Source organism: Phoca vitulina, unplaced genomic scaffold, assembly GCF_004348235.1.
Source record: "Phoca vitulina isolate PV1807 unplaced genomic scaffold, GSC_HSeal_1.0 scaffold26, whole genome shotgun sequence".
Taxonomy (NCBI): Eukaryota; Metazoa; Chordata; class Mammalia; order Carnivora; family Phocidae; genus Phoca; species Phoca vitulina.
The window spans coordinates 19,450,344-19,467,581 of NW_022589729.1; the positions used below are offsets into that span (position 1 = coordinate 19,450,344).

The 17,238-nt window shown below is 48.0% G+C and overlaps 1 protein-coding gene across 20 annotated transcripts in view; it reads right to left on the reverse strand.

Annotated features, from left to right (window-relative positions):
- Positions 1-17,238, reverse strand: part of NFASC (neurofascin) — a 179,667-nt gene that overhangs the window by 132,337 nt on the left and 30,092 nt on the right. Inside the window, exon 1 of one of the 20 annotated variants that reach the window (XM_032422267.1) lies at positions 8,314-8,392. The exons of the other annotated variants lie outside the window; for them this stretch is intronic. The gene's annotated coding sequence lies outside the window, so the exon portion shown is untranslated. Of the gene's footprint in view, positions 1-8,313; positions 8,393-17,238 lie in introns of those variants that run through there. 20 annotated transcript variants of the gene reach the window in all.

Here is a 17,238-nt window from a genome sequence, read left to right on the forward strand (position 1 = left end):
ACACTCCTCTAGCTGGGAAGAGATTTCGGTCAGCGATTCCCAGATCTGCTGATTTCCCTTCTCTCTTCCAGAAAACACCAACTGCTGCCATTCCACTTGGGAGGACCTCACGGATCAAAAAGAAGAACCTGACTGATCAAACAAGACAGACCAAGTGTCCATAATTATTGAAGCTGGGGAATGGGTATGTGGGGATTCATGATACTATTTTCTACTTTTGTGTATTTGGAAAAACAAAACAAAACCTTAATTAATAATTCCATATTTTACCGAAACTAGGGCAAGGAAGCCCAAAGGATTATTCTTTTCTAAGCAAAAGGGGAACTCCAGGCTTGGATTTCCATTGTAAAAGACAAGGTCCCAGAAATTTCTCTGGCTCATCTGCATTTGAAAGACCAGGGAGGTTTTTAAGTCGTGTATGGAGTGTTGGCCTCTGTGAGCTTGGGCAAGTGACTTAACTTCTCTGAGCCTCTCCTTGGTTTCCTTCCCTTAACACTCAGGTTGGGTCCCTATCTCACAGGAGAGCCCTTTAAAAGGATGTGAAGCTAGCTGTACTTTTACAGTACCTTGAATGGTACCTAATAGCACAGGTACCTGATAGCACATAATAGATACTTGATAAAATTTAGTTTCTTTTCTTTCCTTGAAGAACCATAGGTGTTCTGTTGTATTCTGGTATTAAGAAACTTAATGGACTCAAATTCCAAAAGTCAGCTGGTGGCCAAGAGTAGTTAAACACACTGAAAAGAAAGCTTCTAGGGAAAGGAACTCAAAACTCCTAAGTCCCCCATACTCATCAAAGACTGAAGTATTTGAAGCATACCATTTGCCACAGGCACGAATTTAAGAAGAGACAGGGTGCCAGGCTAGGGGAGCAGGAATGCACACCACTCTGGGCGCTAGGTCGCAGTAAATTTAAGCAGGAGGAGCTGCTAGGAGGGGCTGCTGAGCATTTAAATACCATAATGGCTCGAACAGATATTTGTATACAAATGTTCATAATAGCAGCATAATTCACAACAGCCAAAAGGCAGAAACAACTCAGATGCCCATTGGCAGATGAGGCAGATGAATGGATAAACAAAAATGTGGTATACCTATACAATGAAATGTTAATTCAGCTTTAAAAAGGAATGGAATTCTGATACTTGCTACAACATGGATGAATCTGGAAAACATTATGCTAAGTGATATAAGTCAGACACATAAATACTGCATGATTCTGCTTATATGAAATACCTAGAGTAGAGGAATTCATAGAGACAAAGCACAATGGTGGTTGCCAGGTGCCAGGGGGAGTGGGGAATGGGGAGTTAATGTTTAATGGGTATGGAATTTCAGTTTGGGAAGATGAAAAGTTCTGGAGATGGACGGTGGTAATGGTTGCACCATAATGTAAATCTGTTTAATACCACTTAGCGGTATAATTAAAAATGGTTAAAATGGTCAATTTTATGTTGTGCATTGCAGGAGCCAAGGGCAGGCCACCCCAAGATGGGCCACATTGACATGCAGATTACAAAAAGATTATTAAGCTGAAAATAATCAAGACCCAAAAGACTCAGGAAGAAACTTTCACCTCTGCCTTCTACACATACACAACTGCCTAAAATAATTTAGATAGAGGACTGGCTCCAGGAAGGGAGATATCACCACAGATAACTACATTATCATATAAACTAGGCAGGGTAGACAGGGAGGAACCTAGCAAAGCCTGACTGATCAAAGTCCTCTATGTCCCATTGTTTCTGAGGGGTCCAGCAAATATTTGTTTACCAAATGTTGAGGCTTTTTCATTTTTCTGTGAATTGCATTCCTTTCCTTTGAAGTTCCAGACGCTACCCCTTCTCCTTAGTTCAGGATGACATATACCTCATCTTGCCTGACTGTCTTTGGATTTTCATGTCTGTGTAGATTCCCTGGATGTATGCAATTAAACTTGATTTTCTCCTGTTACTCTCTTTCATGTCAACCTATTCTCAATCTAGCTAGAAGGATCTTGAAGGACATAGAAAAATTTCTTCCTCCCCAACAATGTATTTTACCACAATGAAATAATAATGAAGATGATGATAAAACAGAAGAAAAAAATATCATAATGACAGCATCTTGGCTTTAGTTTGTATCCCTTTTTCTCAAGAAATGAAAGCACCCTTAAAATATCCTTCAAATATGCCCACTTGTAGAGATGGGTCAACAGGATCCCCAAAAGGCTATGCAAATTGCAGCAAATTCTTAGCATTGTGTCCTTCTCTACCAGGTTGGCACCTAGGATCACTGCCACCATGTAAGAATCAAGTGCCGTGAGCTGCCCTTCCTTCCTGCCCAAGGAGAGCAGAAGCTGCAGACCTGAGCACAAGGAGAACTGTGTGGCATGGTCAGCTCCAGTCCACAAGACAGCCAATAAGCCAAGCTCCCTGCTGCTTGTCCTCCAACACATCCTTGCTAAGCAGGACACACACCCCACAGGCTGGACCTGAAGTCTGCTTCAAGTCTGCTTCCTCCCCTTCCCTGCCCCTCAATTCATTCAAAAGAACCCCTGAATTCTAGGAGAGCAGCTTTCACACCCACCTTGATGCAAAGAATGGCAGCAACAGTGGTAACAAAGCCAGCGGCAGGAGAGAGGCCAGCTCATTTGCCTGTCCACCTCCACATTACCCAGGGTCTACCTCCTGAAACCCCACAGCCATTTCTCATGGTTGAGAGTCATCCCCCACATCTTGAGCTCTGCAGGCATAGGCCAGAATTCCCCAAACCTCCTCTCCCTACCATTTCCCTAGACTCAGTGCCAAAGCAAAGGGAAGGGAGGGATCTTTCTCCTGTCACAGACTCAAGGTGTATCACGTCCACACACCAGGTAAGAGTAGGCTGAAGGGTTCGAGAAGGACGGAGAGGGTGCAGAGATGGGAGATCCCCTGGCAGGGGCCTTGCCCATGCGGGAGTCTCAAATAACTTATTCTCCCCTGAGGCTTATCAAACCCTAGCAGTGACACAAAGACCATACTGCACACACATGGATATCTAGAATGGGCAAATCAATCTACAGTGACCGAAAACTCCTCTGGTGGTTGCCTGGGGCCAGGGGCTGGGGGGAGGCTGCCTGCAGATGGGATGAGGGCATTTTCAGGGGTGATGAAATAGTCTATAACTTGATTGGAGTGGTGGTTACATGGGTATATACATATGTCAAATCTCATCTGACAATACCCTTAAAATGAGTACATTTTATTGAATGTAAATTATACTCCAATACAGTTGATTTTAAGAGTGAAAAAAAGAAAAACACTAAGAGCTCAGGTAAGAGACTCACACACTTTAGTAGTAATTTAGAAGGCAGATCTTAAAGGCTTAGGAAGGAAGACAATACATTCCAAATGACTGTGTATTTATCAGGCGATTCTCCATGGAGTCTAAAGGGCCTGCAGAGCTCTCTCCCTCCACCTCTCCCCCCACCCTCTCCCCCCACCCCCAGAATTTCAGAGTCAGGCAAACAAAGACTCCATCAGACCTCTCCTCAAGCCGCTGGAAGTTGAGTTCCAAATGCTCCTCAGAAGTAGTTAATCACATCCTGTCTTGGTTGGGGATTTGTGGAGGGGGGAACAGGGCGGCTGGTACCTACCATTGGCTCTTGGTGTGTGCTTAGGCCCATTACCATGTCACTTACAACGTCCTCCCCTACAAAGAGTCCCCAGCAGGGGAGCCGAGGGGCGCCAGGAGAGAGAAAGCCCTGAGAACAGCCGGGAGATTGGGAGGAGTTATTCCTAGATTGTACAGGTTTCTGGCTCTCAGGCCTCTGGTCCATCTGCAAACATTTTGCAGACCGTTCCCTAAAAAACAGACTGTTTTTAGGGAGGAGAAGCACTTTAGTTATTTTTTAAAAGATTTATTTATTTATTTATTTGACAGAGAGAAAGAGAGACAGAGAGCTCAAGCAGAGGGAGTGGCAGGCAGAGGGAGAGGGAGAAGCAGACTCTCCGCTGAGCAGGGAGCCCAGCGATGCAGGGCTCGATCCCAGGACCTGATCTAAAGGCAGATGCTTAACTGACTGAGCCACCCAGGCACCCCTTTAAAGTAGCTTTTTTTTTTTTAAAAAGATTTTTATTTATTTATTTTAGGGAGAGAGAGAGAGTGCGTGCACAAGTTGGGGGGGGGGGGGGCAGAGAGAGAGAGAAACTTAAGCAGACTCTGCACTGAGTGTGGAGCCTGATGTGGGGCTTGGTCCCAGGACAGGACCCTGAGATCATGACCTGAGCCAAAATCAAGAGCTGTCCGCTTAACTGACTGAGCCACCCAGGTGTCCCCGGGAAGAGAAGCACTTTAACTTTCTAATACTGTATTATTTGGGCACCTCCAGATTCCTCATTCTGTTTTTTATTCCCCTTCTTTCAGCGAAATAGTGTATTCTCTGGCATGTGTGGTCTGTGGGAAGCTGACGGCTTCAGCAGTGTGACTGCACTGCTGGCCCACCCTGGGGCCTGACAGGTTCAAGGTGGGGGTCTCCCCTCTTCCCTTCAGAGATCCACAGCCAGGCAATGGGGGGTTAGGAGGAAGGGACATGAATAGGACACTTGGGTTTGTTCAGAGTCAAAAATCCAGCTCCAGATGTGTCTGCATTCAGATGTGTCTGCATTAATATCCCCTGTCCAACCTACCTTCTTCTAAAGGATATGTGATTCTAGGAAAAACAGACCCACACTCAAATCCTGACTCTCCCACTCAATCACTGTGTGACCTTAGGCAAGTCACTCAACCTCTCTGTTTCCCCTTCTACAGACAGAATGGGAATTGTGTATCTGACTCATCAGGTTATCGAAGGGATTGAGTGAGGAGATATATCAAAAGGATAGGGCAGTGACTGGGGCAGCCAGAAAGCATTATGTCACCCTCCTCCACTCAACCCCCTCATTCTGACCCTGCTTAGTCTGGGGCAAAGTGGGAAGTTACCTCTCCTTTTCAAAAATGATCATGGCCGTGGGGCAGACTCTATCACGGGTCCCAGCTTTAAGCTTCCTATACCAGAAGGAAAGCATGCAGCATTCACACGGAAATGAAAACGTGGGTCCTTCAGTATTTCTAAATGTCAACAGATGTTTGCTGTGGGCATGCAAAGTGTCCTCGGATCCCGGAGAAGTCTAAACTGGACGATGTTCAGCCCAGGGACAAGGCAGAGGCGGGAGAAGGAGAAGGCTGCTGGCCGAGAGAGGGAGGGACCTGGGGCAGAGACACACAGGCCAGGAAGCCAGAAAGATGGAGAGAAGGAGGTGGACGCAGGATGCTGGGCTGGAGGTGCAGCAGCTGGAACTGGAGAGCCTGTCACCAGGCAGAAGGGGGGCAGAAGAAAGCCCTGACTCAATCCCAGGCCCCTGAGCAGCAGGTAACGGCTGAGCTGTGAGGAAGACCTGCCAAGTCAGACACGTAGACTAAACCAGAAGTGGACTCTTAACTTCTACAGAGCCCCAAATAAATGGGGCTGAATGCAGCCCAGGGAGCAGAAGTCCTGGACCTTGCGCATCTGGCCTCACACTGGCTCCTGCAGCTAAAGGGAGTGGCAGCAGGACGCAGCTGCGTTATTTACCCTGAGCCAAGGGCAGGAGCAGAGGACCGAGCTACCAGCACTTGATGAGGCCACCTGCCCGACGTAGGCCCAGGCCCCAGTGTAAGACCGAGCGGGGCGGCGTGGGAGAGAGACCAAAGTGGCTGCATAGCCCCGGACTGAGGGGTCTTCTTCCTCCCTCCTGTGCTAAATGACGTCATGGATTCATTCATTTATCTTCACAAAGTCCAAGAGACAGGTGCTACTGATGTCACTCTTGACAGCTGAGGACACTGGGAGGTCAAGCAGCTCAGGGTGGAACTTGGACAGGAAGCCAGGCAGCCTGATGCTGGAAGCCATGTGTCTGACGTCTACCCCACACTACCTCCCGGCACTGGTGCACCATTCCTCCCTGCAGCAGATCAAGGGGGGAGACATCATCCACTCTTCTCTGTGGCTGCCCCCGTGGTACAGATCCGGGTGACACAGGGCAAGAAATGGGGTGAGTAGCCCTGTAGCTGCCTGGCTAAAGGAGCCCGCGTCCTACCCAGGTGGATCGCCAGTCCCACCTCCGCTTGGAAAGCCCCCAGCAGTGGTCCCTAAGCACACGGGAACTACAGACACTTGCACCCTCTGGAAGGGGACTGGTTCCAGGAACAGAGCTCGAGCAAAGCCAGAGATTTTTCTGGGTAAAGAGGCACATCTGACGGGAAGGCCAAAATGAAAAGCCTATTAACCCACAAGCTGCTCCAGAGCTCCCAGGGGTGGCTTCCCTCTCTTGGCTTCCTCTCCCTACTGGAGAATTCTCAGCACCATCCCCCACCTCCCAGCCTCTTTTCCAGATCCCAAATCCCAGCTGGCGTGCCCAGAGGCTGCTGGTTGGTTATGCCCTGGGCCACTAATGCATGGTCCAGCATCTCTCACAGCAGATCCTTCCAGTGGTCATCAATCCAGAGTCCAGCCTGCAGGAAGGCCCCCTCCTGAGGCACTAGATGCTTCTCAAAGATCTCCAAGAAAGATTCCACGTGGCCCTTCTCACTGTCAGGAAGTCCTCCTTTGCATCTGACCTCAATTCTTCCTGTGGCCTCCAAAACAAAGCATCTGTTGCCTTCTATGGGGAAACAGCCCAGCACAAGGGCTCAAGAATTAACACGGTCTTGGGCTGGGGAGGGCGACTGGCTTGGTCATGGACAGTGTGACACTGGGCAACATGCTTAACTTCCCTGGGTCTCGGTTTTCTCGATTCTAAAAGGACAGTAGCATGGGTTACAAGAGACAACAGACGTCAAGAGCTCGGAGGACAGCCTATCCCGGGAAAAGCTCTCAGTGAGCAGTCGCCTGTGACAGTTGCGATGGCTCTCCCATCCCTGGGGAGAGGCCACCTTGCCGACCCCTCCTGGTACACACCGGGCTTGTCTTCTTGAGAGGGGCGTGCTCACAGCATGACTCAGCCTGCCTGCCTCTCTGAGGAAGACCCTTGTCTCTGCTCCTGGACCTTCCAGGAACCTCCCAAAGCAACTGACAGCCACATAGTAGTCAGTAGGAACCCCTGAAAATCTTGGTGGAAGATGCTGGGTCATTCCTCCAGGCCAGGTGCCCAGGCAGGTGGACCGCGGTGGGGCTGATCACACACACCCCCGCCCCCGGCCCCACTCCTGACCTCCAGCTGTTTTGCTAGCTCCGGTGCCCTGTGTTAGTAGAAGAGCATCCAGCCTGGCACACACATCACAGGAACAGTGCTCCTAGGAGCAGGCAGATGCTTCTAAAAATAGTCGCCACCTCTTCAGACCGTGGGAGGGGAAGGGAAGCGAGTGCCCACAGCGCCTGCAGGAGTGGAGAGCCCAAGGAGGAGCTACAGTTCTCCAATCCAAACAAAAAGTTCAAGTCACTGGGTCCAAGCGCTGCCGCAGGGAGCCATGAGGAGTGCCGGAGAGACAGTCCCTGCCACCGGCCCCCTTCTCCCTCCCAGCTTACAGCCAAACCAGCCCAGAGCCCCTCAGAGCTGGCTTGAGATGGAAACGTGTCCCAAATCAGGGGAACTCCAGGCCAGAGCCACTTGCAAAGGCCAAAGGGAGCACCATTAGCTCCTGACAGAGCCAGGTGACCCAGGCCTGCCTGGGCCCTGGCTTCCCTCTTGTTTTGGTTCAACTCTAAGTGAAAGGGAATCAAGATTCCCTGAATCAAAACTAGCTCTGCATCCCTAGAAGAGTGGAGAGCAAAATGGCCTGTTCTCACTTCTTCCCAGCCAGCAGCTTCTGCATCCCTGGACTGAGATCCAGAGATGCCAAGACTAAGTCGGATAGGCTCTGCTGGAAGGAGAGGGCTATTTGGGGATGGTGGGGACCAGAGCCAAGGGCTGAGGGAGAGAAAGGGAGGGGCTCAGGAGGGCTAACCCAGAGGGACAACAAGTCCCAGAGTTAATACGGGCTTTGCAATCAGATGCGCAGCCTGAGTCCCCTCTGACAAATGCTCCTCAGCCTCTCACTTCCCCAGACACCCTTCCAACCAGGGCTCCCCTGCGCAGCCTTGCCAGGGTGTGGGCGCCTCATCCCTTGCCACTCTTCCTCTGAAATTGAAGCTAATCCCTCCTTATTGCTTCTCTCCCTTCTGGCCTGCTTGCTTCATGTTCCACATCCTAACACCAAACCAGTCCGCTCCCTTGCTAGAAAGCTTCTTGCAGATCTTGCCCACAAACACAACTCCAGCATCTTCAGGAAACAAGACACCATCCCAACACAGGCCACTTCGGAGTCTGGGAGGGCCAAAGCAGAAGGACTCACCTGGAAGGAGGAATGGGGTGGGGACAGGAGGCCGGGAGTAGGGTAGAGGTGACCACCCCACCTCTCTCCTGAACGTGTCGTGCTCCAGTTCATCCAGTGTCTTCTCACTCTCCCTCCATGGGGACAGGTGGGGATGGAGAGCTAGGCATCTCTCAGGACCCAGGCCATTCCAATGGGCAGAGGCCTGAGCAAAAACCCCAGCTAGACCTTCCCCCTGGATGCTGGCCTCAGAGCAAACACAGCAGCCCTGCCCCGGGGCGAATCAAAATAATTCCTGGCTTCCCTGCTCCTTGCCACCTCCCACTTGCCACCTCCCCAGCCCTCGGTGGCATAAACAGGGCTTTCTTATCTCAAGCCCACCACGTCCTCTGAAAGTGCTGTGAATGGAATCCCACACAATACACTTGTTTATTAATAACCACTCAGCCTCCCGCCCCCCACCCTGGCTTGCTCATTCGCTCACCGCTGGGTCCCCCTCATGCATAATGGAGGAGTTATGTGGCCCATGACACAAGCCAGGCTGTGCTGCTCAGGCTCCGAAGGAATAGATGGACAGAAGTACCAGGCTGGGCCAGGCTCCCCAAGGCAGGGGTGGAAGGAGGAGCAGACCCCTTGGTTAAGACTAGAAGATGTAATGTTCTGTGGGTGGTATCGACCCCCCCCCCATATACACACCCTACTCGAACCCAAGCCGGGATGGCAGTGGGTCGTGTAAAATTTATTCAACACCCACCCCGCTGATCCAAAGCCCAATGAAGGACGAGGGCTCTCACAATGTCAACTTCAGCCCGCTGGTCCACTTCTGCTCTAGGGCCTCAGGACAAACCACTCTCTCTTCTGTTCAACAGCCTGTCGCACATTTGACTATCGACATGAGTGTACCCTTGCCTTCAGCATCGAGGTCTTCTCCAGACTACGTATCTCCAGTCCCTTCGGCTGCCCCCCACGCAACTCCTTCCATTCCCTGCACCATCCTGTTCCCCCTACGTGGTCAAGCTTCTGAGGGTCAGGCTCTCTCTTAAAGTGTAAGGCCCAGTCCTCCTATTTTGCTGGTAAGAGTGGACCTTGCTAACGTTCTTCTGGAGGGAAATCTGAAAATGCATCTAAAATTCTTATGCCCTGGGGTGCCTCAGTGGCTCAGTCCATTAAGTCCACATCTGACTCTTGATTTTGGTTCAGGTCATGATCTCAGGGTCGTGGGATTAAGCCCCGCATTGGGCTCCATGCTCAACTCGGAGTTGGCTTGAGATTCTCTCTCTCCCTCTACCCCTCCCCCTGCTTGTGCTTTCTCCCTCTCTCTCAAAATAAATATATTAAATCTTTTTAAAAAATGTTTATGACTTGTTTCATAAATTCTACTTCTGAGAGTAGATCTTAGGTGAATAATTGAGGATAATGAGAATATGTAAGTCACACAAATGTTCATCAGAATATTGTTTGTAATGGTAAAAATTTAGAAACAATCTGAAGAGCCATCACTAGGGGAAATGATGAACTATGGTATGTCCATGGTTTGACAGGAAGTAGTGTGTAAAAATAAGGGTTCTGGAGCCAGACGACCTGGGTTCAAAATTTGGCTCTGCCATTTACTGGCTGTGTTACCTTGGGCAAGTTATTTAGCCTCTCTGTGCCTCATTCTCTTTATTTGTATAATTGGGGTAATGATAGTATCTATCTCAAGTTACAAAATTCAATGAATGATAATGCCTGATGCATATGGTAAATACCAAAAAAAAAGGTTGGATTCTTATTACTATCATAAGCCATGAAATATTATATAGTTATTAAAGCAATGAAATAACATAGAACAATATTTTAATGATATGAAAGATTATTCAGTGCAAAGAGCAGATTGCACAAACAGAGTAAGAATGGCTCTCTCTGGGTGATGAAATGATGGATGATCTGCATTTTCTCCTTTGTGCTTATATTTATTTTCTAAATTTTCTGCAAAGATCATAAACTACTTTCGTGAATAAGAAAAGGTACGTGTGACAGTATGGTGCAATCCCCAGCACAGAACACAGGCCAGCCCTGGTTCCAGATGCTGCCCTTCCTCTGGGGAAGCTCCGTGTGCACGGTCTCTCTGACCATCACATCACAGCCTCTTACTGAGCTTCAAGTCCACAATGCAGCCCTCTGACCCTGGCTCCCCCCTGCCCCACACCTTGGCCCCAGCCTGGCCTTCTCCCAGGGGCTACTGTTGAGCCATTTCTCTTGTCTATAATGAACATGGGTTAGTGGACTTTGTAAGGATGTGGGAAGGAGAGTTGAGAAAGCCCCAACCAGACTGGAAGGTGTCAGCCCTACGGTTCAGAGCCAGAGTAGGAGGGCACACCCCAGGTGGGGGCAGAGGGAGTCCGTTTTCCATATCAGCAGGGTAAGAGAGGGGTTAAGGGAGGGACCAGATTTATCCCACACTGAAGAGGAGTAAAAGGAGGTTAGATTCTGAGAAAATCAGGCAAGCATTCAGATGGGGGGCCGACCCAGAGGGCAGGGCTGCCCCACTGCTTTGAAGTTCTCCTGGCTTCTGGAGGCTTCTTTGGAGGCAGCCACACTGGTCAATCCCTCAGAGCCAGCTGTGTCATAGCCCCCTTCTCAAGTGAGGACGACTGTCCCAGCGCAGGACAGCGAGTGGGGAAGGGTTGGCAGCCAGGGGGAGGGACGCAGTAGGGAACAGGGAGAGCTGCTGGGGCTGGTCGGCCTAAATGTGGGTCACATCCGCAGAGGATGGCCCACACTAGCACGGGATGGCTGTGGTTGTGAAGACAGCTGGCTGCCTGCAGGAGAGCTCCATCTCATCCCAGGTCCTAGGCAGGACTCCCCAGCCCCTGCAGGCTCACCCCCTGCCACCCACTGCCCTCCCCTGGGAGGACTGGTGTGCCAAGCTCCGCCCACCCACTCTGCCATATCAAAGAGATCCGCAATACAGTGATCTGGGGGACAGTTGACCTTGCCAGAGAGTGGCCAAGGGACTGCCGACAGGAATCGAGGGGACAGCGTGGGGCTGGGTGAGCCTGAGGCCCTCAAGCTGCAGTTGTTAACTGGCTGTTGACCGACCCGGCTAAGGGTCTAGTTTCCTCTCTGCGTGCATAATCCTCACTTCCCGAGATGGAAAGTGACTTCCATTACAACAGGAAACTTGTGGTATTTTGTCCGAAGGATTTAAGCAGAACCCTGGGTGGCCTGTGTCAGAGGAGCTGTAGAAATCCCAGCACTGAGTGGGAGGGCGCGTCTGAGGGCCCCTCCAGCGCTGAGAGCCCAGATCACACATTCATGGGGGGCCTGGGAGGGGAACGTGAGGAACCCCCCCAGCAGCATGGCCTGAGTCGGCACCCACTTGAGTCTGTGTGTGCCTCTGCGGTGGTGTGACTGCCTCGTGGGTGTGCCTACACGTGAGCATGTGTTTGTGAGCATGCATGAAGGATATACCTGTGCATCCCTGGGAAGAGTTGCAGTTCTCAAGTGTATGGCTCCATGAGTGTGAGCACTCTGCTTGGCTCTGTGCGTGTGTGTGAAAGTGTGATAGTGTTTCAGGGTATGCATATGTCTCCCTGCCTGGCTTGGTGAGCATATGGGTATGTCTGTCCCATAGTTTCTGTCTCGTATGCACGACTCATATCATTAGTGTGGTCCGATATGTGTGGGTACCTGTCTTAGTGAATCTACAGATGTTCCAGTCCATGTACGTGGCACTGACTGCATGCCTCCTTCCGTTTACAGGATGGTATCATTCCATATGTGCCTGTAAGTGTGAACTCGTGTGTGTGTGTGTGTGTGTGTGTGTGTGTGTGTGTGTTCAGTAAGTTCTCATATATGGGTATGTGTTTTGATGTGTGGGTCTCTTGGTCTCGGTGCATGTGTTTGTCCTGGTTCCTAGATGTATGTACGTCTACCTTGATGTGTGCACTACGTCTGTGCTTCTCCTTATGTGTGGGTCTGTGTGTGCAGAAGCAGAAGCCAGAGAGGGTTGGGCATTCGCATCTGCGAATTACCCTGTGTTACCAGAATGCTCTCCAGTCAGGAACAATATTAAATGTCCACCTGCAAACCCTGCAGGGGCTCCCTGTTCCTACAGAATAAAATCCACCTCCCCCCTGCAGACATCTAGGAAACTCCTTGTCAGCATCCAGTAATCTGACTACACTTGCTTTTCTCCAAATGCCTGGAACAGCCTACCTCCTCTTCTGCTTTTTATGTTTCTTTTCCTAGAGTTCCCTTATTCCACTTCTGCTCAACAGAATCCTACTCATCCTCTAAGGCCCGGGGCCAATGCCACCTCCTCCAGGAAGGCAATGCCGCCCTTTGGCTGGACATGAACATCCTGCCTCTGGTTCCCAAAGCACATTATGTATATCCTCACTAAGCACAGACCTCGTCCTCCTTTCATTGCAGTGATGTGTGCAAGTATTTCCTCCCCTACAGGATGATGAATAACACATAGTTAGTGACTTCGTCCTGACTTTTGCAGGTCCCAAGGTGCCTGGTTCCATGCCTGGTACACAGAGGCCTGCAGTAAATGTTTACTGAACTACATGACTTGAGTTTGGCTAACCAGCAAGCTGAACATGGAAAGAGCAGTCACTGCCCTGGGCAAGCACAAGACATAGGTCTGAGAGTCTCCAGCCCTAGTGTGCTATAGGGCTAGGAAAAGCCACTTACTCTCCTTGGACTCAAGCTCTGTGTCTGAAGGAGCCTCTTCTAGGAGCAAATGCCCAAGGTCAAATGGGACAGCTCTGCTAGCTTCCTCTTTCTTGTGAAGCAGTTCCCTAAGAACTGATCTCTCTCAGAGGCTAGGCACAGCTCCAAAAGCCTCATCCACCATGACGTTCATATGGCTGACTGCTACAGCCAGGACAGAATCCAATGACCAATTTTCCTTTAGCACCTTAAAAAGCACACTCCAAATCCCAAGGTTCTCTCGCATAAGCTGAGCTTTTGTGCTGTAAAGATGCAACTCACTGGCCAGATCTCCAGCTTCTGGAGCTGAGCAAGACCCTGGCTGCTGCTGGTGGGGCATGGAGCAAGTAGCACTTTCCAAGACTTGGTGCCAAGAGAAAGATCACCTGAACAAAGATGTAGATGCTTACACTGACCTTGAAAAATACAGCAATGTTTCACTCATAATTTGGGGGCAAACTACCAGAAAGTTTAAAACTTTACAAAAGAATTGAGATGACCAAATGTTGGTAAAAGACATGGCACAACTGGAACTCTCATAGATTGTTGGTAGAAGAATAAACTGGCACAATCACTTCGTGAAACAGACAGTGCGTACTAAAGCTGGACATACTGATATTGTATGTCACAGCAGTATCTCTGGATAGTCACCCAGTAGAAACCAGCACTTATAGATCCATAAAAAGATATGTTCAAAAATGATTATATTCAAATACATAAAGAATCACAAGAAGCCCTAAATAGCCAAAACAATCCTGAAGAAGAACAACAAATCAAGTCAGAGACTTGCATCTCCTGATTTCAAAACTTACTCTAAAACCATAAAACTATAGTAGTCAAATCAGTATGGTACTAGCATACAGACAGACATATAGACCAGGGGAATAGAATTGAGAGTCCTATACATCTATGACCAATTGATTTTTGACAAGAGTGCTCAATGGGGAAAGAATGGTTTCCTCTCAATGGGGAAAGAATGGTTTCTTTAACAAATGGTGCTGGGACAGTTGGATTTACACATGCAAAAGAACTGAATTTGGACCCCTACCTCACACCATATAAAAAAAATTAACTCAAAATGGATCAATCAACAACCTAACTATAAGAGCCAAAACCTAAAACTCTTAGAAGAAAACAAGAGGTAAATCCTTATGACCTTGGGTTTGATAACAGATCCTTACATGTGACACCAAAAGCATAAGCAACAAGAGAAAAAAATAGATAAATTGGACTTCATCAAAATTTAAAACTGTGCATCAAAGGACATTATCAAGACAATGGAAAGACAACCTGAAGAATGGAAGAAAATATTTGCAAATCATACATCTGGTAAGCGTTTAATATCCAGAATCTGCAAAGAATTCCTAAAACTCAACAACAAAAAGACAAACAACCCAAATTTAAAAATGGGCAAAGGACTTGAGTAGACATTTCTCCAAAGAAGATATACAAATGGCCAACATGCAAATTTGGCAGTTCCTCAAAAAGTTAAACATAAAATTATCATACCAGCAATTCCACCCCTAAGTATACACCCAAAAGAATGGAAAACAGGGATGCAAACACATGCTTATAGACCAGTGTTCATCACTGCATTATTCACAATAGCCAAAGGGTGAAAACAACCCAAGTGTCCATGGATGGATGAGTGGCTAAATAAAATGTGGTATATCCATACAATAGAATGTTATCCAGCCATAAAAAGCAATGGCATTCTGATACACACTCCAATATTGATGAATCTTGAAAACATTATGCTAAGTGAAATAAGCCAGACACAAAGGGACAAATCCTGTATGATTCCACTTATAGGAGGTACCCAGTGTAGTCAAATTCATAGAGACAGAAAGTAAATTAGAGGTTACTAGGGGCTCAACTAGTTCCCTGCTCAAGCAGCAGGGAATGTGGAGTTGTGCTTAATGGCCACAGAGTTTCTATTTGGGGTGATGGAAAAGTTTGGAAATAGATTGTAGTGACAGTTGGATAACATTGTGAATATACTAAATACCACTGAATTATACATTTTAAATTGTTCAAATGGCAAATTATATATATATATATATATAATATAAACATAAAATACATATATAAAAATATATGTAACATACATAAATATAAAATATATATATTTACTGTAATTTGTTAAAAAGTCCCTGCAACATCCTTCTCTGCTTTGCTGTCAAATTCATCAATATCTGGCCCCAAATAAATGACTGTGGGAATAAATGAGACAAAGATGTGAAACAGGTTTCAGAAGCGCTATTTCCCCAGAGGGGGATATTCTTCAAACCTTGGAATGAGTTACTGAGGTGACAGAGTGAGAGAGGATCTATTCTTGACTCTGAAATTCCACTGACCTTGTCATCCTCTTCCTGGGCCCAGGTGTAAAGTGGGGACAGTGTCAGCAGCCTCCAACCTAACTCTGAAATCTTCTAAGAGCCAGCCTAGCTGCTCTGACCCCCCACCTTCCCTCCGGGCCTCTCTAGCTGTCTTTAGTCTCACCCCCTTTGCTGCTGACTTCAGCTTTTTGAACGAGGAGGAAAAACACTACACAGTAGGTCAAATAGACCCAGGACATTGGCCTAGGGGCTTTGCCCAAAGCTTCTTTGCCAGACTTCCAAAGCTGGCTACAATATTTAACCTTCAAAGGGAAGCCCTGGTCTTGCAGGCTACAGCAAGAGATAGGCTATTTAAAAAAATTTAAAACTCAACTCACCAACGTAGCAGTTCACCCAGACTTCTCACCAGCCTCCCTTCTCCTCATCATCCCCGAAGATGGAGAACGCCCCCCTCCCAGCCTGTAATAACCTGTCTTCTAACCCTTATGAAGATGGGGATGCTGTTCTAAGCCTTTGGGCTCCCCCACTGACCTCTCTCCTCCCCAGCAGCTGGGCAACACTATTTTGTGTTAACCATCCAACTGCATGCTTGGGCTTCATCTTCTTAAAATTCCTAAAATGCATATCTTTCTTTGATTTCCTGGAGGTGTACATAACTCAATAACCATTCACATCATCTTTTTACTGTATGCCCATAAAGCCTTCTGACTGATCATTTAAATGAACACACCAGAATTTATACATTTAAATGAGCACCGCCTCTTTCAAAGCTGTCCCCTCGGGAGGCTATAGCCATATTCCAACAATGCGCCCGCCCATGCTTAGAACATTTCTGTAGCTTCTCTTTTGGAAGTGCTTTCAAAGCCTATAGCATATTCTTTTGATGGGCCCCCATGGTGGCAAATTTCTATCCTATGAGGGTAGATTTTTTTTTTTTTCCTTAAGTTCAAAGATTGGGCCAAGAATGAAAAAGACAGTGGGTGATGCAGTTGGGAATACTGTTTCATGTCAAAAGCAAGGAATGATTATCAAGGAAAGATCTCTGAAGACAATTCCCGGGGAGGATAAAACAAGGTTCTGAGCACTGATACCATTGCAGGAACAAATGTGCAGCCCCCAAGCGGCTTTGGGGCACAGCCCGTGTGTGGGTGCACAAGATCTGGTAACATCATTAGACACAATCAGAAATTTGTTGTGTCCACTCATGTCACCGTGTCTTGACCAGGGGGTAGGAACCAGAAACTTTCCCAAAGTGGCTGCCGAATGTCATAGCCTGGAGTGGGCATAGGGAGCAAGCTGCCCCCCTCTCAAAAGAAGATGGTGTCTGAAAAAAAACGGGGGCATCTGGGTGGTACAATTGGTTAAGTGTCTGACTCTTGGTTTCAGCTCAGGTCATGATCTCAGAGTCGTGCGACTGAGCCCCATGTTTGGCTCCACACTCAGCTTGGAGTCTGCTTAAGACTCTCTCCTTTAGGGCAACTGGGTGGCTCAGTAGGTTAAGCATCTGCCTTTGGCTCAGATCATGATCTCAGGGTCCTGGAATCAAGCCCCTCATCGGGCTCTGCTCAATGAGGAGTCTGCTTCTCACTCTCACTCTCCCTCTCTGTGCTCTCTTTCTCTCTCAAATAAATAAATCTTTAAAAAAAAAAAAAAAAAGACTCTCTCCCTCTCCCTCTGCCCCTCCCCTCCCAAATAAAAAATTTTTTTAAAAAGAAGAAGACAGAGTCTGGCATGTGCAAAGAAGTGGGCGAAGTCTGGCAGTTCCTCCATAAGTTAAATGTTGAATTATCATGTGACCCAGAAATTCCACTCCTAGGTATATACCTAAAAGAACTGAACACAGGTGCTCAAACAAAAACTTGTAAACAAATATTCATAACAGCACTATTCACAAGAAACAACCCAA